Source organism: Frieseomelitta varia, unplaced genomic scaffold (genome assembly GCF_011392965.1).
Source record: "Frieseomelitta varia isolate USP_RPSP 00005682 unplaced genomic scaffold, Fvar_1.2 scaffold_339, whole genome shotgun sequence".
Taxonomy (NCBI): domain Eukaryota; kingdom Metazoa; phylum Arthropoda; class Insecta; order Hymenoptera; family Apidae; genus Frieseomelitta; species Frieseomelitta varia.
The window spans coordinates 28,100-50,736 of NW_025110078.1; the positions used below are offsets into that span (position 1 = coordinate 28,100).

Sequence of the window (22,637 nt, forward strand, 5' to 3'; positions counted from 1 at the left end):
ATGCGGTTTATGCATGATGGAGCTCCGCCGCATTTTAGCCGAGTGGCTAGGCAATTTTTCAATCAACACTTTGCAAATAAATGGATCGGTCGTGGAGGTCCTATTGCATGGCCTGCTCGTTCTTCGGATTTCAATCCATTCGATTTTCATTTGTGGGGACATTTAAAATCTATTGTATACGCAACATCGATTGAAAATGCTGAAATACTATGAAATAGAATAGAGCAAGGCTTCCGACAAATTCGAGAAACACCGAGGAATGTTAGAGAGAGTAACCAGATGAATGACAAGACGCGTGCAACGTTGTCATTTCGAGCATCTTTTGTAAAAGTAATTAAAACAGGAAATTCATTACATCTCACAAACGAAGACAGATAGGACATATACTTATATGACTTTTTTTCATTACTTTTTAGGCGTACAATCAGCCCCCGAAGTGGGTTCCACAAGTTAGAAAACACCCTGTATATATATACGTCACCTCGTACTTTGCATTTGCAAATTCGAGGAATTTTCCTTTCAAACGTGCCGCGATCGCCGATGGAATCGACCTAATCGATAAAATAACGAAACAAGCGGGAGGATCGGGGGAGTTTAAGGACGAGGATCCCCGTCAGTTTTGCAGAGAGGGAACGGAATAGAAGCCAAGTCCTGTGTGTCGCATAATACGGGAAATCCTGGCGCACGGGAACTAGGGCAGATCTGTCTGTCTGCTCCTTTTTCTCCGCGGCGGCTTGAAACGCGCTGAATCCGTGTCCGTGTTCACGGCGCAACAATGGAGATGCAGCACGTCCGCAAAAGTGCATCGCACCTGTACGTACAATGCAGCACCTTCCTTTCTCTCTGTACGTGACACACGGAGTTCTGTCCAATGGCGTACTCCACGCTCTACAAGGTGGTTCTCGCAGAGACGTATGTATGTATGTGTGTATGTATGTATGTATGTATGTATGTATATATGTATGTATATACGTACGTACATACATACGCCGAGCGTAATTTCGTTTCGACTCTTTTTAACTTTGCACACGGTAAGAGTTCAATCGCGATCTACACTGGAAACCACCGAAATTTTTCGTCACCGTGTATTTCTCAGAAGGTACATTGAAATAATCGAAACGCTGAATCAAATCCATTGTATTAAATTCCAATTTACGTTATTTGTTCGTTCGTATTCCGTATTGAATTGTTAACGAGCGTACTAACAATTCGACAGTGACTTTGAGTGTATTTAACAGTCTAGTGAAATTCGAAACGTAATACGGGTCGATGCATAACTTATCCAAGGGTTGCATATCTCAATCTATCCAATACATACCCTACCGTCGCATTTCTTGAATTAGAATTCACTTACGTTTAATCCGAGTAAAGTTCGCTGCAATTATTGTCGACGACTGCAGACGCCTTCAGTGCAGATTCGAGCAACGTGAAGTTAGCGCCCATAGGCGCCGACAGCACCTCGAAAGGAAATTTTAAAAGCGCCTCTAGGCGTCAAAGAGTTAAACACGTACGACGTAGAAATGAAAACTGGGCGAGATCGATGGATGGGAGACAAGAAATTCTGAGGGTGCAGTAACGAAATAATACCGAGCAGATCGATGTTTCGATTGATATAAACCATAATAACCAAGTGCACAAATTGAAAAAGAAAAAAAAAGTGGTGGTACTGTGAACACCATTTTTTTTTCCAATTTATTTCAGTTTTCACTTTCACTTTCGAAGTTTAATCAATTTGTTTCGGAGGGAACATATAACGAACAAGCAATACTCGCCCTGAGACTTTCGAATTGTCTTTTCTATTACAAACTTGTTCACACAGCAAAGCATCGTCCTCTCAATTTTGAAACAAACACCCAACTTGTTCATTAAAATCACTTGTTATGAAAAGTTGGAAGATTTAGAAACATAATCATCGTTAGAAACACGTTTCACTGTTCGAAGTACATTTTCAATTGACGAACATAACAACAGATCCGTACGTGAGTCTCTCTCTCTTCTTCTCTTTTCTATCGCGCGGTTCGGTTTCCTCTTTTAATTAAAATCCGTAAACATTTTTTCCTCCCTTCCCCCCTTCTTTTTTCCACCGTTCTCGCGGATTTTCTCTCTTAATACGAGAGAACGGCGAGAGAACGGTAATTCAAACGCGAGTCACGAAACTCCGTCGCAACGAAACAATTGAAATTACTAGGTGCGACTGCAGATTGTTAGCGGAAACACCCAGTATATTCTTCGCGCGCTTTAGATGCAGTGCATGCGGCGTTTCGGTTTTCGGAGGGTTTTATGCGCGGACGTTGTTCTAGCCGTTCCGAAGTCGTTTCTTTCTTCTCTCCTCTATTTCTCTTTTTCTTTCTTCCTCCCTTTCGTTTCTTTTCCTTTCTTTTTTCTTTCTTTTTTTTTTTTGTTTTTTTTTTGTTTTAACTTACTCTGCTATACGCTGCTAACCTCCCGTGTGCAATTTTGCAACCCGAAACCCCAGTAACGTACGACCTCAACATGCTCTTGTTCCAACGTCACCGATAAAAAATAAAGCATTGCGTAATAAAATGTTACAGCACACACGGAACAGAAATATAATATGCACGGAACGATTTCTTACAGCTTAAATCACTCTTTCACGTACCGTGCGATAGCTCGTGTTTTGTATATTACACTCTGCAATTATATTTCATGGCTTGATTACAAATGAAATTTGAAAATGAATGATTTGCCGACCCTTTGATCTCGCGTTTCCTTTCAACGTTGTTGCACGACTATATATTTATTTTAAGGTAATAATTAATATACAACGATAAGATTCGATCTTTATTTATTTACCATTTTACTTTATTTATTATTATTATATAATTTGTTTTTTATAACTTTTAAAACAATCTCCAACGTGTTACATAAAAGTTTTCTTTTTTTTTTTTTTTTTTTATAGTAAATTTGTACTGTCCAGCGTGACGTACGAGTTCGAAAGGTCAACGATAAGAAAACAATAGCAAGTGTCGTTTTTTACAGATATGATAAGAGAAATAGAACAAACGGCCCGAAATAAACTTTGGAAACCTACCTAGACCTCTTGTCTCAGTGAAGACAGAAACTAACCAAGATTCCGAGATCGCGTCACTTCTTGTTACTTCTTGTCTCGAGTCTCGATGATGACAAATGAAAATCGACCAAATTTCTTCGCAATTGAAATCTCCGAGAACTGCGATAAAAAATTTCTTTCGCTCGAGAAAAAGTAAATGACAAAGGGCGAATATATTTCTTCCCCCCCTCCCGAATGAAACCAAAAAAGGAGATACGAATATCACCGACGAATGTTTACACCGAGATATTTTTTATTATCCAGCATATTCCCCCGGAAGGGGACAGGTTGCTACACGGGCCACAGATTATACTTTTAATTTATGTCATGCTGCAATTACTGACGCGATTACAGCGTCGCTGTATTATTTCTCGCGCCTCTGAACGAGATCCGATCCAACGTACGGCGGACGAGTTTAGTCGACGCGAGAAAAAAGGAAAACTGTACGAAAAAGAGAGAAGCTAATTCGCCAGAGTCCGTACGAAATAAGCTACTTCTGACAATATCTACTTCACGCGCGTTAGAAGCAGCGCAAATAATTTTACGGCACGGAAAAGGATATTATATACGTCGCCGTTTGTTTTTATTACATCATATTTTATATTATATGTAACAGTGGAAGGTGATTTATATATTATATATATTATACATATCACATATATATTATATTTGTATATTATATATATTATACATATCACATATATATTATATTTATACATTACACATATCATATATATATATAATATTTATGTATTATACATATTATACATATCACGTATATATTATATTTATATATCATACATATCATATATATATATATATATATATATATATATATATATATATATTATATTTATACATATTATACATATTATACACATCACAAATATATTATATTTATATATTATACATATTATACACATTACAAATATATTATATTTATGTATTATATATATTATACACATCACATATCTATTATATTTATGTATTATACATATTATACATATCATATATATATTATATTTATATATATATATCACCGTTTTTTACAATTACAATTACAATTGAATCAATGGAGATTCGATGTAACATTTTGATAATTTCATTTTAGTATATCTGCTCGTTGCTTCATCTCGTCGAAACATCGTTACGAAAATAAGTAACTTACTCATAATAATTATCAGATTCTCGGTCCTACGATAAAGCATTATTTGAAAAGCTAGGTAGTCTCCTATCGATTGCAGTGGAAACGTGAATTTAAAACGACGAATGTCTTCTGAGACATGGACACGGTCGATTAATTTTAATTATTATTACAGTAATTGCCTCAGTTATTCTCGAACTGTACAACAGATCGCACGACTGCCACATAAAGACACGTCGCAATCGCGCTGTTCACGAAACAAACACTCGTTCGAAGAAATCAATATAAAAATTTCACCTGAAATATTGCGCTGTATGCATCGACGTAGTTTTCAGTGGTGATAACCTGAACAAAGCGGGCAGTTGGAATTTATAATACCTAGCACCGTTTCCTTTTGTACGAAGAAAAATGAATTCCCAATTGCATCGCTCTCTCCGTCTCGAAAATCCTCCCCTGTCTACCAACTGCGTGAAACAGACAGTAACGAACCTAACGAATGTCCCGTGCGCGCATAAATCCTCCATCGTGGAAAAAGCCACGAAAACGAGCCGTTTTCAACGTCTTTCTGCAAAAAAAAAAAAAAAAACGAAAGATACTTCTCGCCGGAAAAAGCGTTGCATTGTCCACGCGTGTATCTGATCAACGTCCGCGATGCGCGGAGAACATCCGCACTTACGGCCGATTTTATCGCGCGAAAAAGTTGGCGATAATTGGTGGCGCGGCGCGGATATCGAGCGGGATGTTCTTCCACCGCGCGAAATGAAATTTTCAGTGAAAAGTTGTTCTTACCGCGCGCCCCCACGGGTTTCAGGACGAGCGTTCCGCCATTAAATCGTTGAAACACGCGCTGCATATTTACCGACCTCCTCCCTCTTTTTATTTATTTATTTATTTATTTTCTTTTTTTTTTGCTTCCTTTTCTCTCGATTTTCTGCCTGCCTCTTCGCCTCGTTTCACGAACGAGCATTGCCGCGGTCGTACACAAATTCAGTGGTGACAGGACAGTTTGAAATTTTCAAAAAAATCGATTTTTTTTTTTCTAAATAGTAGTTTGAAGTCTTAGACATAAGATACAAACGGTCCTAGCCTTTAAAACGACTTACTTTGGGGTATAATAATAATAATACCGACCTCCTCCCTCTTTTTATTTATTTATTTATTTATTTATTTATTTTTTTGCTTTCTTTTCTCTCGATTTTCTGCCTGCCTCTTCGCCTTGTTTCACAAACGAGCATTGCCGCGATCGTATACGAATTCAAAGTGGCAAGACAGTTTGAAATTTTCAAAAAAATCGATTTTTTTTAAATAGTATTTTAATAGTTTTTTCTAAATAGTAGTTTGAAGTCTTAGACACAAGATACAAACGGTCCTAGCCTTTGAAACGACTTATTTTGGAGTGTAATAATAAATCCGCGAATACAGGATAATTGAATTTGCATCACTGTTTGCAATTTTAAGCAGTGTTATAAAGTGTAAATCGTGCGATTCAAATATTACCATTGGCGAATCGAATATTGGGGGACTTGGATTCAATTTAGTTGTGAATTGTAAGAACTGCGAGTCGCGATATGTATAAGTAGAAAAAGTAAGTAAAGGATACATATGAGAAATGACGTTCTGAAACTTTAAACGCGTTTTTCTCGAAACTAAGTTTTTAGAAACGGTGTAGATATCTCGGAATCTAACCAACCGATTATCGTAAAACTTGGTACGTATCTTTATTATAACATTTACTAGGGATTGACGATCGAACATTTTTTAATTTTTAACAATTTCGAAAAATGTAAACAAAAAAACGTAAAAATTTTTCGCATAAATTCGACACATCAAAAACAAATAGCTGCCGTTTTCATAATTTTCATAGAAATGGAAATGTTGGATCGTCAATCTCTAAAGAATATTATATACTTTTGAACCTTTCTTTTGCCTTTTTGTTGCAAATAATTCTGTTTGGCTGGAATCATGCACACCGATAGGCAATGTAAAAAAAAGTTATGTAAAAGGATGCTGTTGAAAAGTTAAACAAGAGCCTTCTTCTTTCCTCTTTTATAGGGCTTGCTTTTTATAGTTCATAATGTGTTAAAATAAGCCACAAAAGCTCGTGTCAGTCAAATATGTACTTTTTTTTTTACTAGCCCTCCAAAGTATTCGTCCTGCCTCCTTAAATCTCGCGGATTTGTGGATCCGGAAAAAGATTTCGTTTCGTCTCTGAAACATTTTTCGTTTCAAAATTCCCCTATCTGTCTGTGTGATCTGATTAATCGCAGCGAACAACTTCGGCGTAAATGCTCGTTTCAATGCTTGTCGCGATGAGCATCTTTCGTGGTGTATAAAATTGTTTTTTCACCTTTTTTCGAAGGAAAGTTCCTTCCGTTTCTAATTTTATCTAGGGGGAACTTTCGCGACTTAACGAACCGCGAGCTTGTTACGAACGGCGAAGCCCAAGGATGTGACGAAGAATTCCGTTAATTATAGCTCGTTTGAAAAGTTTCTCGTCCCGTTCGACAAGCTCGCTTTCATTCCCTTAAATAATTTTCTGCGCGAAAACATCAACCCGTTGAACGACTTAGAAAAAAAAAAAAAAAAAGAGAAAAAAGCAGCATATCCAAATCGCAGCTTCGAGCGGGTAAAATCCATTGGAAACTCCGCTCGACGAGATGAACTCGCCAGAAAAGAAGAAAAGAAAAGAAAAAAAAGAAAAAAGAAAAAGGAGGGGAAAAAATCTGTCGCCTGTAGTTCACTTCGTACGTGCGATTCTGCCAATTCTCCGTGCTCCTGGCGGAAAGCTTTGTTTCGCGACAGAGCTATTAACTTTTTCCGAAGAACCGGCGCGTAACGCCAGTTATTTAGGAAATAACAATGCCGACTATTTTCTCTCTCTTTCTCTCTTTCTCTTTTTACCTTGGCGTGTTGGCGTGGTTGCCGTGCGAGCAGAAAAATTGAGAAAAAAAAAAAAAAAACGGGGGAAGAAACGAGAGGTGGGGAGAAAGGTTTGCGGCGGAAATTTTTGGAAAACGTTTCGTGGCGGAATTACAACTCGGCGAAGCCATTTATTTCAAACGATATCGATTGGCGCCGGTTTTAATTGAAAATTCATTCGCGTGCTCGAGGGGCGGCGGCTCCGCGTGCCGAATATCAGCTATCGAATTTTCTTTTTTTTTTTTTTTTTTCTTTTTTTAACTCGCGCGCGCAACAACAATTTCGAAATTTCACGAACGACCTGCCGGTTCGTCGTCTCCAAATCGTACGAAAGATTACGTCCGGGCGGATTCAAGCGTGAAGAACGTTCAAACGTTCGTTGAGAATGAGGCTGAAAACAAAGGCACAATTTCTTTCCTATATGTGTACCTATCGTGATTGTTGTTTGTGTCAGTTCTTTATATTTTCGTGTATTTCGATTCTTTGCGTTAAGTTTGAAAATTATTAATGATCGTTCGTTTTGTAAGTGATACACATGATGAGTCACGTGAGACTAGAAACCTTGCCGTAATATAGAAGTATAGCTTTGCGAAAAATCTCGCCGCTAGAGATCAAGGAAATTCCGAGTATATTAATTTTGGACATCGTATTGATTAATTCGTGTATTACACGTAATTATCGTATAGTAATTATCGTATTTCATACATTTTTATTTACTACGTGCATTCTACTTATTTGTATCTTTAAATGCCTAAAAATCCTGCAGTCCGATTACGATAAATTATGTCTAACACGAGAGCCATTCGCAAATCATCAAGTGTCACTGGCAGAAAATATTATTTAAATCCCACGACGATTTTGTGGAACTACAATAATGAACTAAATATTAAATAAAACTAACTAAATAATGAAATCATTTGTTTCTCGAAAATTGAATATCATATGAAATTAAAAACAAAACAAAACAAAACAAAATCGATCAGATTTAGACTCTGAAAGACTGGAGAATGAAATAATGAAAAATCCTCGTTTAATCCTCAAACGCGTGCCATTTTTAAGATTAGCTCGAGCACAATTTTCGATTGGAAGAAAAGCCATCGTGCATCGAAAAGTCGAGCTCTCTTCTCTCGATTGAGCTTCAGTAATTGTCGATCGAATCGTGGTCGAATGAGAAAGATGACGATCGACATCTGGCCGAGGAACGTTCCCTCTGTTGCAGATTATTAATCGAGGGATAAGAAAATAGAGAAAGAGAGAGAGAGAGAACGAAGACGCCGGTTGTCGACGATTAATCACACCGGTTAGAACGCTCGGGTGTCTTTGGCTGCCGGTTATCTACCACTCGCTTGGATAGACCAAGTGCCTCAACAGGAACGATGCTTTCGCATGATGAATAGCTCCAGAGCTGTGGCAATGGAGTTCTCCGCCAGGAAATTGATTTCGATCGCAATTTTTGAGAAGTACGAACGGTTCCTTGGCGTTGGAGAAAACTGTTAATCGTTAACTGAAATTTAGTATTTCAGCTCGTCCAACGTCTTGAATTACAGAAGCATCGAATGATTGAAAATTTTGTACGTTCGTTTCATCTTGTAAGTAACAGTGCCAGGAGTTTAAAAGTTCTAGATCTGTTTGGCCGTTTAAAGTTGTTTAAATAAATAAGGTGGAAATTGGGGAATTTTAGAACCTTGGAATTTTTCAAATCGTAGAATTTTAGAGTTTTTAAAATTTTTTTTAAACTTGAAAGCCTAAGAGTTTGGGACTCTTTCGCAGAATATCGTTAAAATTTGGAAGTTCTAGAACTTGAAGATCCTAGAATTCTGGAGTCCTGGAATTCTAGAACTTTAGAAATACTAGAATTTTAGAATCTTGAAATTTTCACATCCTAGAATCGTGGAATTTTTAGGATTCTAACATTTCAAGACTCGAAGACTCTTGAATTTTAAAATTTCGGAACTCTAGAATTTAGAAATCCTAGAATTTTAAAATTCCAGAAGTTTTAGAATTTCAGAATTTTAAAATTCTAAAACCCAAAATTCGAAGACCCTTGAATTTTAGAAGAGATTTTGGGATTCCGGAACTTAAAGATCCTGGAATTCCAGAATCCTAGAATTTTAACATCCCAGAATCTTAGAACTGTAGAACCCTAGAATTTTAACATCGTAGAATTTTAGAATCCCAACACTTTTAATAAAATCTCGATCAACAATAAATCAAATTATAAATCTCTTGGCTGCGAACGACGAGTATATTCGTCACGCGAGAAAAGTAATTATAATTTGTTACTTAAATTAAATTTTTTGTGGAAAATAAAACACACCTTTTCAAAAAACTAGGTTCGACTAGTTCTTTCTACATCATTTCTAAATATTTTCTTACCATTAATATTCATCAAGTTAAACAATAAAAAATTACTGACTTTTCAAACAAAGAAAACCAGTGTTAATTTTACAGTAGCTGCACACACACACACACACACACTCTGTGTTCGACGAATATATTCGTCGTTCTAGCAGACAAACACTTTTAAAAGCGGCAGCGCAGCTAAGAGGTTAAGAGAAATCATCTCCTACCTACGTTTAAACCGCCGCGAGGGTGAAATCTCTCGCGTGTCAAAGAGTCTCGCAAGACGGAAAAAGAAAAGGCGTTGCGCGTTGCCGGTGACAGTTTCCGGCGCGGTGGAAATTGAAATCGATAGAAAGTTCTTGTAATTAGAGTCCCCGAGGACGAGGATGCATGTACCGTACGTACATACGTACGCGCGCACGAGACTCGGCAAGTTGTAACGTTGCAGCACTCTCCAACTGGTCGAAGTTTCAATTTCGCTGGCTCCTCGAAGTCGATATCGTCGCCTCGTTACCGGGGGGCCACGAGAGTTTCCAACTCATCCACTCTCGCGACACGCTTGTGTACCGAGCGCGATTGCCAAAGCGCTTTCGTTCCCCGCTTGAAAAGTCCGGGGGCCCGACGATGCGGATTACCGACCGAGAACAAACACGCTCGTAGGAATCAGCCGCGTAAACGTTGCCGGGTTTAACTCGCGATTGAATTAAAAGCTAGCAAGAAACCTTTGCAGACGACTGTACTCCCTTCCTTCTCACTGGAATCGAGACTTTCACCGTGGACGCGGGGCAACGGGAATTTTGAACAATTTCACGAGTCATCGTGATGAAAGAATAGTGGTACGTGATTGATTGTGGTTTTAGACATTTAAAAATATTAAACATACAAGTCGAGAGAAAAGGCCCCGTTTTCGAGAAAATCGAGCTTGAAAATTCGAATCGTTGGAGTGTGCTTGAATTTGAAAATTGGTTAATTTCAGATACGTCGGAGAAGAATAGTTGACATAAGATTGTTTTTTGTACAGCGCTTCGTTTTCGAAGATTTATCGAGTGTATCAAAGCAACTTTCAACGAAACGTGTTCCGTCTGCTTTCTTGAGAAAATGAGAAAAGTTTTATTCTACATTTTTTACTTACTTTTGAATATAGAAATACAAATTAATTAAATTCAAATTTACACACACACAAGCAGAACTCTACTCTACTTGACTCTACAGAGCTAGATACGTGTCTATTTATGAATTAAAAACGTTACGTTAACACTAGAACTATCAAAGCTGTCAAAATGACAAATTCATAACTTTTTAGAGTAATTTCACGGATTTACAAAGTTACATTTTTTAGAAATTCGAGTGGTTTTTGTAAAATATATGAATAAAAATTTGTGTTCATTATCGTATTATAAATCTTTTCATATTCCTTGCATTCTGATTTTTTTTTTACTCAATTTTTATACTTTAGTCCTCAGTAGTTCTAGTGTTAATAAAACAGACAGAGCAAATGTATTTTTACGTCTTCAACAGAGACTAATAGACATCATTTCTGGAAAAAATTTGACCCACAAAATGCCTAAAATAGTTGGTTAGCAAATTTTATTCTACATTTTTTACTTATTTTTAAATATAGGAATAGAAATTAATTAAATTCAAATTCAAACACACACAAAAAGAACTCTATTCTACTTGACTCTACAAACTTAAGTACGTGTTTATTTATGAACTAAAAAAAGTCACGTTAATGAAACAGACAAATAGACGTGACATAAAACAGATAAAGCAAATGTATTTTCACGTCTTCAACAGAGACTAATAGACTTCATTTCTGGAAAATTTGACCCACAAAATACCTAAAATACTTGGTTAGCAAATTATTCTACATTTTTTACTTATTTTTAAATATAGGAATAGAAATTAATTAAATTCAAATTCAAACACACACAAAAAGAACTCTGCTCTACTTGACTCTACAGACTTAAATACGTCTTTATTTATGAACTAAAAAAGTCACGTTAATAAAACAGACAAACAGGCGTGACATAAAACGGATAAAGCAAATGTATTTTTACGTCTTCAACAGAGACTAATAGACTTCATTTCTGGAAAATTTAACCCACAAAATACCTAAAATACTTGGTTAGCAAATTATTCTACATTTTTTACTTATTTTTAAATATAGGAATAGAAATTAATTAAATTCAAATTCAAACACACACAAAAAGAACTCTATTCTACTTGACTCTACAGACTTAAATACGTGTTTATTTATGAACTAAAAAAGTCACGTTAATGAAACAGACAAACAGACGTGACATAAAACAGATAAAACAAATGTATTTTTACGTCTTCAACAGAGACTAATAGACATTATTTCTGGAAAATTTGACCGACAAAATGCATGAAAAATAGTTGGTTGGCAAATGTCGAGGCATGAGCTACCACGTAGCTGACAGCATCGTGGCCTCGGAAAGGATAGGAAAGCAAAGAAAAGTCAGGCGAAAGGGGCGTTCGATAGGTGGAAGCTCGGTCCTCGGGGATCGTAAGAAGGTGGAGAGGCACGGCAAGTGGTCGATTACACGTTATTGCCCCGTGTGCCACGCTTCCGGGTGGCTGCATCTGCATAAACACGATGTCGTTGCCGAGGCACGGCCAGAAATTCCAACTCGGTTATTTTGCTAGGGAGTGGCGTGAGCGTATCGATTTTCCGCGCGCGCGCTCGCCTCGCGAACCAAGCCGTAAACGGAAAACACACCGCCCGGCATCGTCCACGCCAGCTGAAACCTTCTACCAACAACCTGCACACGTCTTCGAAAAGCTTCCATTTTCTCGCTTGTGTTCGTTCTCCTGCAGGTCGTTTCGCGATTCGACGCCGATCGCCACTCGATCGAAACGTTTTTGTTTGCACCGAAATCTACTTGTCAACCGGTCGATTCGTTTTCTTACAGAGAGAAACTTTGCAGATCTGTGGTAGAGTTATGGTTCTGTTGGTAGTGTCGCTCGTCAAATTTGACTCTCGCGATCGAGATAAGTTTTTAGAAATAGACAACGATCAAAAAGTAACAATAAGATAATTATCGATGATTAGAAATGAGATTTGGAGAATTAGTTGTGACGACGTATTCAATATAGTTTCTACCTTAACCTCTTGCGCTGGAATGGCGTGCCACGCACTTCGAGAATTCTTTGCAACACTCTCTCAGTTTCAAGTGTGTTTAAGTATTCAATCCAGGCGAAACAAATAATAAATTTGTTACTTCTCGATAATTTATATCCGGCGAGTTCAAAAGAAAAAGAAAACGGCGAATTATTTAGTACGGTTCTGGTCGCTCGTTATGGTCCGCGAACCAGTTGCCAGCGCAAGGGGGTTGAAATAGATAGTCTGTCACGTCGAACTTTTACTTTGTCTAATGTTTGCAGGCAACAGGAATATATCAAATTTCAAAAAATGAATCGGTCCGCGTGTCCAATTTATCATACAGCGGTAGCTATAGTTCTTCGTCATCGGTCGTCGTTTGTCAGGGAACAGTTTCGTTCAACACTTCAAATTTAGAAATTTGACTGAAGATTTTTTGCACTCTTCGTTGCATTCTCTTCAAAAAAAGAGAAATGAAAAAATATACTTTTTTTTTCTTATTATCCAATAGTTACTTTCTGCCTCGTTCCCTGTATGAAACCACGTCGGATGTATTCCTTTTGTAAAAGAAAGGCCTGAGCGATTACAGTAGAAATATATACACACAAAGTACGTTTAGTGCTAATTATAAGAATGTTTCTCAAAATTTACTATTTCAACAGCAACAGGTCGCAATTCAAAAAAATTAATTCCGCCTCATTTCGTTCGGAAAACTCTGCAAAATCTTGTCGCTGTTATTAATTTCCTTGCTCGAAAATGATTTCCACGTCGTGTCCTGTCCACGCAACGAAATCGGAGAAAGAAAGCTGGCGATTCTCTTATTTTCAAATGGATTTCAGTCCTCGGCCGGTGTGTTTGAAGCGGATTTAAATTGGTCAGACGCGGCCAAACAGATTACGGCCGGCGCGGGAGCGTCGGATGGCTTCCGAGTTTTAAGGGAATTAAGTTTTTCCGACGCGGTCCGAGCGGCGCGTCGATGCTTCAAATTGATATTACAAATTACCGGGAACGGTTAATTAAAACTATCCCCGCGGCCCCGCGTGCCAATTACGCAACAGCCTCTGTCGAACCTCATAACTCCGCGAAATCGTACGAAACTCGTTTCGGTTGTGCAAATTCGTTCCAAAACTCGGGTTTGTTATTCCTGCGTGATTGCATTCGACGTTTGCGAGAGAGTTACCCTCCTTGATTCTTTCGATGGCCGAAGGACCAAGAGTCGACTAATTTTCGAATCTCCGCGAGTTGGATAATGTTCGCGCGCGAGAAAAACAAGACGTCGTTTGAAAAAAAAAAAAAACAACAACAGCGGCCAGTGAAATTCTTTTTCACCGCTTCGAATGTTACTAACAGACGAAGAATTTTTATGCAAATTCCTGCGCCGCGGGAATTTAATTAAAAAAGTAGTTATTAGAAACGCTGTACGTTGCAAAATTGTTTACACAAATAACATTAAAAGGTACTATAGTGTATAGAATATGTTATTGGATAAGTCTGACTAAACTGAAAGCAAAAACTTATGTCAGTTAGGCTCTCGTATCGTGGAAAGAAATTGTTCGGTGGTGAAGCGAAGAAGATTCGAGAAAGTTTGCGATTGTTTGAATAAAAGTTGAAGTTTGAAGAAGGACGGGGGGGGGGGGGAAGGGAAGTAAGCCTATTTGGTTTTAATCAGGAAATGGGAAATGAGTTCTTGAGACGGTTATTATGGAGAGAATCGTAAGGTGAAAGGGCTGTTCCTCGTAGGGGAAAGGGGATATTCCTCGTGGAGCAAGGTAATTGTGCAACGGCGTCTGAATTTGATAAAGCGTCATCGAAAGTTGGAAACTTTACGCGCGATATTACTCGAGCGAGATTTTTCGAAACGAGAACTATGATATTATCAATGAGATGTTTCTTCTTTCAGCACTTAGAGTCAAACTGAGTGTCAGATCAATTGATCAAGAGACCATAAACTTTGACGATTACATTATAAAAAAAAAAAAAAAAAGAAATAACAATAATTATCAATTACAAGTGACGAAATAAAAATTCAACCAATTTGAAAAGAGAAATTGCGTGCTATTCGCGATCTAACTAACAAATCCCAATTAACAAACAAGAAAAGAGGCGTGCAATTACAGTAGAACTCCATCTAAATTTGTTCCACTTATACGAACCAAATTTCAACGCCCAATTAAACGAACTGTCGCTGATCGAACACACACGTTTGAATCTGAATTTCTATCGTTTCTATCGAACGATTGTTTCTACTGCATGAAATCCAATTGTGCAAATTATTCGTCCCACGAACTTGTACCAGTTTCGCGAAGTTGGACAACGTTTGCAAGCATTTTCCACCGCTGAACGCTGCAAATTTCGACGAAACCGAAACAAACAAGGTTCAATCAATCTTCCTGAAAAAAAAAAAAAAAAGGAAGAAATAACGTGGAAAGAGGGGAAACGTAAGATGCAAACGTTACGTCGCGTTCGAAATTAACTGAACTGAACTCTCGGTGCAAACCGAACGAGAGTGAAACCGAATAGAAAATTCTCGTACAGCCGCGTGTTTTCTGCCGCCGCGGCGTCCATAATAGCGCCAATTACGGGCAATTTCGAGAATTTCGTGTCGCGTAACCTGGGAACTGATTAATGGGAACCGGCAGCGGCTGCGGTGTATCGATAACTTTACGCTGGATTTGTCGATGCGACGAGTATCGATGTAAAAGCACGGGGGCTTTCTCTGCCAGGGCTGAAAACACGGTTTCGAATTACCGGGGGAGAGGAAAGGGTGGCTTGCCGGTCGCATCAACGAAGCGTAAAAATTACACGCGCGCAGAATGAAAAGCTCGCTAATAAACGCGATTTCATGAGAGAGAAAAAGCAAATACGAAAACCAGCACCGACTGAATGGAAATCATGAGGCTTGTCCCCAGCGCCAGTATTTTCTCTCTCTCTCTCTCTCTTTTTTTTTTCATCTCGCATCCTCTCTTCCGCATATTTTTCCTCTTCTATGTTTTTTTTTTTTTTCATTTCTCTTTTTTTTCGCGATTCGACGCGGACAGTTAACTGAATGGCTCGCGCGAATAACTCCGTGATAAAAGTCGAAGTACCTGTGCAATTAAATTTCACGTGCAATTAACGAGTTTCTGTTTAATTAACATCGTGTTTTCGTGATAAATCATCGGCTCGACGACGTGCACGAGCGTGACTGCATCTGGTTAATTCGTCAATGCTATCGGTTAATAGATTCTTGCGCAAATGTTTGAAGAAACTATAAATAGCAAAGATCCACTGTCTCTGGCAAACATGATCGATAAACTAAGTCTAACGTAGGATTCCGGAATTATTCACGTATTTGATTTATAGACACAGTGATAGACAAAAGGAAGTCCAACTCTCGAGGAGAGTTCGCGACTGGAGAACACTGTGTGTGTGTGTGTGTGTGTGTCAAATCGAATGAAACTCGTTCGAACAATTCTTCAAGCTAACGTGTCCAAGTTGAAATTGAAAATAGGAACACCCCCTTCCGAGAGTCGAATTTGAGTTTCGTTTCATTCGATTACAACTTTCGCGAGAACTTTCATCCTTTTTTTTTTTTCAACGTTCAACGTCCCGAAAACTAAACTCACTTCCGCAAGTTTATCAATCCTTGATGACTATGAATTTCACGTTGAAGATTTTTTTCTTTTCTATCTCTCTGCTTGTCGAAATTAATTGAACAATAAATTAGAAGAAAATTCGAAAAACTGATAATTCGAAATTAGTTTCTTTTCTTTCCTTTCAATTTATTTATTTATTTATGAATTTGATCTCCAAGTGTGTCTTGCCACGGCGTGAATCGAGGCACACACACACACACACACACACACATATATACGCACACTCCGGAGGAAAATCTTCGAGGGATAAATTACGACGATGTATATGCTATAAATGTATATTACACATTTTGCTGTCACGGCGAGCATAAATTATGCAAACGACGCTATCTTATACGCGAAGGTACACCGAGCGGGCATCAACGAAGGACACACTAAGGCTAATTTTATTCATTAATCTAATGGGACAAAGCTGCTCTAAGAGTGTGACTCACACGTGTAACGCAAAGCTAACTTCAATTTAACTCATTAGCTCGCGGCTAGGAGCGTGTACGGTTACACAGAGGCGTGGGTGAGATGACGTGCGTGCACGTTTCTGTATCAAAAGAAAACTCCTGATGCTTCGAAAACATCAAGGTGAAACGGCGTTTGCCGGAAAAATTTTCCAACGAAAAATTGCCACTTTTAACTCAAGAGATTAATTCGCGTAAACGTTACGTGGAAAACTACTTATCCTTTTGATTCGATGGATTCGTGTTGATAACTGTTAATTCAGAAATAAAAAAAAAAAAATACAAACGATGCAATATATATCATCGTCATGAAAGTCCTGCCATCGTATCAGTCGTAGTGAACGAATAGAATTTTAATTCGGCTACTAATTACGAAAATAATTAAAACGGTTACGTTGCATAACTTGGCCTGCAAGTTTGTAACGAGTACATCGCGACTATTTCAAATTTGTCTCGAATTTTATAACATAACCATGATAACTGTGTTTCGTAAATGTTAATACACTTTTAAATTATCCAACTGTGTAGAATAACCATATATATTTAAAAATATGTTCAAGATATGTTCGTGGATCAACGACCTTCGTCTCGGAAAACGGCCAACTTTCTAACACCCTCGTTTCGCAAGACCGAAGCTCGTCGATTTTCGATAGAAAAATATCAGCACTTGTTGGTGAGAGCTGCTAAAAATCTGCGATAGCAATAGTAATAATAAAAGAAAAAAAGGCAAAGAAAGAAGGAGACAATTACGGGTGAAGATAAATTCACGGATTGCCGGGGCCGTGAAGCAACGGGGGACTTTTATTGGCCATAAATGGCGGCGACGAGCAACCCGGCGGGTTCTTTATAATTCTCTCGCCGCTGCAGAGACCGAGTAATAATCGAGATTTAGAAGGTAAATGAATACGACACGGCACAATACGATCATTTACGTCGGCGTGACGCGAAAGAGACGAAGTTAATGGCGTTCACGGACCACGGAATTGGCCGAGGAAGCGGAAGAACCTGCCATTAATTATATACGGAACACTGGTATGAAATATCGCCTCGCCCCCGACACTTGGGAACCGCTAAACCCCCCCTCTCCAACCACCATCACCACCGTCTGCGCCCCTTGGCTACGTTGCACTTGGCGAGTTTGCGAATTTTGCAAAAATTACGCTTTCGCATTCGGGAACTAGCGTGGAAAATGTCCAAAGTTGAAATTGGACATCGAAGAATGCGAGAGGGATGACAAGAGTATGAGAGACAATGTGATATTTTTTTCACTTTGAGAATCGGAATTTTTGATTTTTCCTTTTCAACAGAAGAGAATAGAGGCTTACTTAATTATTGCAAGAATAGAAGCTTACTTAATTATTGCTGATTTTTAACAGAAGAGAATAGAAGCTTACTTAATTATTGCTGCTCAGCTGGAATCTTTACACCCGTAGTTTCTTTCTTGTGGTTTCATCGCATCTAATTATACGTACAAAATTTTCAAATTTTTGTGTGTTTAAAAATATCATCACCTAAATATTACAAACTTTCGGGATCTTTTCTCTTTTGAGAAAAATATACAGTAAAATCTCGGTACACGCATGAAATTACACGCTCTTAAAACGCAGCAAGATTCGTTCTTATCTCTAGTCACATGAATATACGTCTACTAGTCCTTGATCCTCTTTGATCGAATATCCTTTTCGCCCTCGTGGCACTACGAATAATAATCTCCTTACGGAATCATTTTTACGGTCTCTCGATATAATGGTGATTGAGTCTCATCTTTCTGACTATTTCCTTTCTCCCTCTCTCTCTCTCTCTCTCTCTCTCTCTCTCTCTCTCTCTCTTTTCCATATATTACAAGATAATATTCGAAAGTCGACCGAACGAAAGAAAACTTACTTCGACTTTTATGGTACCATTGACTTCTTATTGAGCCCTCGTGTTATATGGACGTTGAGTCTTCTTTGATATTTGATTTTCATGCAACTTCACTTCCATATTTCTTAGATACTCGTCACCGACCGCGAATTCTTAAATTTTCACGTGCAACTAAAGAGACAGAAACTTGTTTCTCCTACATAGTATTACAGTTGATACTTTATATATTTTGGCACAATTTGAGATCTTCTATGAATGCACAAAAATCCATACTATGTAAAACAAAATAAAATAAAAACAAAAAAACAATCTCTGCATGTAGCGACTCACGGAAGTATTCGAACACTCACCATACAATAATAATACATTTCATGACAAGTATCCATAAACTCTAGAGAAACTAGAAAGAGATTTCTCATACAGAATTTCTATTTCGCGCAATTCATCAACTTTCATCATATCCTTTGTCATTCGGATAAATGTCAAATCTCTCAAAGGATAAATGATTTAACCACTTGCGCTGGCAACATTACGGTTTGCGGACCATAACGAGTGACCGAACCGTACAATAATTTGTCGCTTTCTTTTTTCCTTTTAAACTCGTCGGTATATACTTAAATTTAAAACTTGGATAATATACTAATATAATATACTAATATACTAATATAATATACTAATATACTAATATAATATACTAATATAATATACTAATATACTAATATACTAATATAATATACTAATATACTAATATACTAATATACTAATATAATATACTAATATACTAATATAATATACTTAAAACACGAGAAAATGTTGCAATTTGGGACAAAAAAGTTCTCGACATGCGGTGGCACGTGATTCCAGCGCAAGAGATTAACCACGTTGCGCTGGCAACTGATTGCGAACCATAACGAGTGGCCGAACCGTATAAAATAATTTGTCGCTTTCTTTCTGAACTCGTCGGTGTATGATATCACTGGATAGAAATTATTGAAAGCTAATAAATTTATTATTCGTTAATAAATTTATTATTCTATTTTGTTTTACTGAAAGTATGAGAAAACGTTGCGATTTGGGACGAAAAGCTTCTCTCGACGTGCGGTGACACGTCGTTCCAGCGCAAGAGATGTTAATTCCGCTCGCAACGAATCCCGATTTCCAAGATGCGTTTCACAAGATGCGAATGAACATTTTTGTTACACGCGAAGATTCACGAACGTTCCGTGCGTCTATCGCGGTGATTAGGGCTGAAAATCAAATGAAACGGGCGTTAGACGGCATAGCGTGAAGTGCATTAGCGAGTTCTCGGCCGCAATTCGGAATTGTCACGGCCATTAGGCGGTCGGTCGAATGGCGACAACTTCGCGGGACAGCCAGTCCGGTTGTATCGCAAGGCGTAAAAGGGTTCGCGGTTCCACCGGATGTTCGCGGCGTATTACGAGTTTCGTAATAATGGCACGCACGCGTTTCGCAAATTGCGCCGTCGCTGATGTTTCTTTTCTCTTCTCTCTTTCGTCGTTTTTTTTTTCCTCTCCTTCCTACTTTTGCTTCCCTCTCTACCTGAAAAACGGTGACCGAGAGAAATTAAACAAGCCTCGTTTACCACGAAACGACCAACCAGACGAAGAAACTGGGACGCGTAGCTCTTTGCCGCGGTGATATTCTTTACCTGCCTATCCCGCCATGCTAAGAACAAAATTGTTTGCTTCCTCGTTCCGACGAGGGACTAATTTCCCTTTGACTTCGCGTATTAAAGAGGATTCAAGGATAGCGGGTATCTTGCTCGTATATCAAAATGACTAATTCCTAATTCATTTTAGATATATTTACCGAAGCAAACCAGTGTACTTTTGGAGGTTTAAATGATTTTTTTTTTTAGAAAATACATAAATATAAAAGCTTGTGTATTCTATTGTATTTCTATTTTTATCCTCCCACTTTAATCTTAATATTTTCTGATGAGAATTCTACGTTTCAGTCCTTGGTTAGTTCTAATGTTAAGGCTAAGATTCTGTTAAATTATTAGGTATATTATTCGATATGTATACTGTGTCAACTGTACTTTGATGCACGGAGAAATATATTTATTTGTTCACTTGCGTGTTTCTTGAATTCTGCTATTTTTTTAATCTTTCCGGATTTAATTCGAGGCTGCTGAATTTTCGTATATAGAAATAATAGGAGAGACGTGAAATATTCTGACGTGAAAATTACACGTGAAATTATGTAGCTCGGCTCGTTCATACCACCTTTCGTTATACTTTATTAATTATACTAACACTTACGTTCACGAGTTCTTAAATCAGAAACTGCGAAATTGAAATTAAAACAGATTCGACATTAAATTGTTGCTAGGAACGAACGATATTTTGAAGAGAAATATAAATAACAATTATTCATCGAACGTTCGTTTTTTCTCACTTTTGCCAGTGTTCTCAAAACTTGAAACGATCTGTATGTAGCAACAAACAGATTAGATACTAAAATGTTTCACACTAAGAATGAAGAAATATAAACAATTACTAATCGAACAATTACTATGTATCGATCAAAGTTCATTGTTTCTTGCTTTTCCTACGATGTTCTTACAACTACGCTTGAAACGCATCTTTATCGAACAAACTGTATTTGATACTGCAACAACAAACAGATTAGACTATTAAACTGTTGCTAAGAACGAAGAAATATCAACAATTATACTAATCCAAGCTCACATCTTTACTTTTACTTGTTTCACCATGTACCGTGGTGTACAAAATTTGAAAGCGATCTGTAGCGCAAATACAAAAGATAGAAAGTTCGGTCAGAAAATAGTCGTAGCCGGCTGTGCAACCTAATTTCTCGTCCTCGATACACCATCGATATTTCTTGTGGCGTGCGATGTTTCGAGTGTTGAATAACATTTCAGTGAGTCGAATTGGAGAGCTCCCAGATACAAATGTATCGCGCGCGGAACGTGCTTCCCACTCGACTTTTATTTCTCCCGAAGCGCGGGAGTGTAACTTAAAACTTGCCCGAAAGGTTGCTTGCTGGAGAATTTGAGGCACGCGCCGAGTTTTCAAGCTTCCCGGCAAGAAGATTAATATCATCCTCCCCCCTAAAAATTAATTTCTCGGAACATCTAAAGGGGTAATTAAACATTGAAAAGCCGGCAACAAAAGGCTGCGTTCCCGCTAATGAATTTTCAGACAACTTCCTCAGACAACGAGACGTCGTCGTCGCGATTAACATCATTGTTGGCGAAATTTGAAAACAATTTTAAAAATGTACACAGAAGTCGCGAGACACTCACCGCGAGAGTGCGTCGAATGTAAAATTCATACACGGTATGAATAATCATCTTACGGACGTGCATTTATTAATGCAGTATAATTATTATAATTTACTGTGATAATGTTAATTACGCTGTGAGAATTATTGTAACGTTAGTGTAATTTATCAATGTAATGCAAAATTTTTATTCGGATAATGAGAGACACTTGGAAATACCCATTTGTTATTGTGCTTTACAAATTGAATAAATTCTATAACCCCGCCCGCGCTGGCAACTGATTTGCGGACCATAACGAGTGACCGAATCGTATAAAATGATTCGTCGCTTTCCTTCCCTTTTCAACTCGTCGGTACGATATCACTGGACAGAAATTATTGATAAAGTGATAAATTTATTATTCGTTTTGCCTATTTCGTTTTACTTATATTATTACTTTATTTATTAGTAATTTAAGTGTTGTGTAATACTAAGTGTAATATTATACTTAAAATTGAGAAAATATTACTTTTTTTATTAGTAATTTAAGTGTTGTGTAATACTAAGTGTAATATTATACTAATATACTTAAAATTGAGAAAATATTACAACTTTGGAACAAAAAATTCTCGACGTGTTAATAAAAATATGAAATTGTATAAAATCTACAATCTAGCAATGAATAATTGAATATTTAAATATTTCTATGACGTGTATACTTGTGCTAAATATTGTACATATTACAATTATATGATAATGTTAATGTAACAATAATTAAATATATAATAATTTAAATTAATTATATACGTTGTATGTACATTTCGAAAATTTGCTTGT

At 37.6% G+C, this 22,637-nt stretch overlaps 1 long non-coding RNA gene across 1 annotated transcript in view; it reads right to left on the reverse strand.

Annotated features, from left to right (window-relative positions):
* Positions 1-4,518: 4,518 nt before the first annotated feature.
* Positions 4,519-22,637, reverse strand: part of LOC122530343 — a 56,271-nt gene continuing 38,152 nt past the window's right edge. The window contains exon 3 of the long non-coding RNA XR_006306973.1: positions 4,519-4,779. This is a non-coding gene — a long non-coding RNA (uncharacterized LOC122530343). The remainder of the gene's footprint in view (positions 4,780-22,637) is intronic.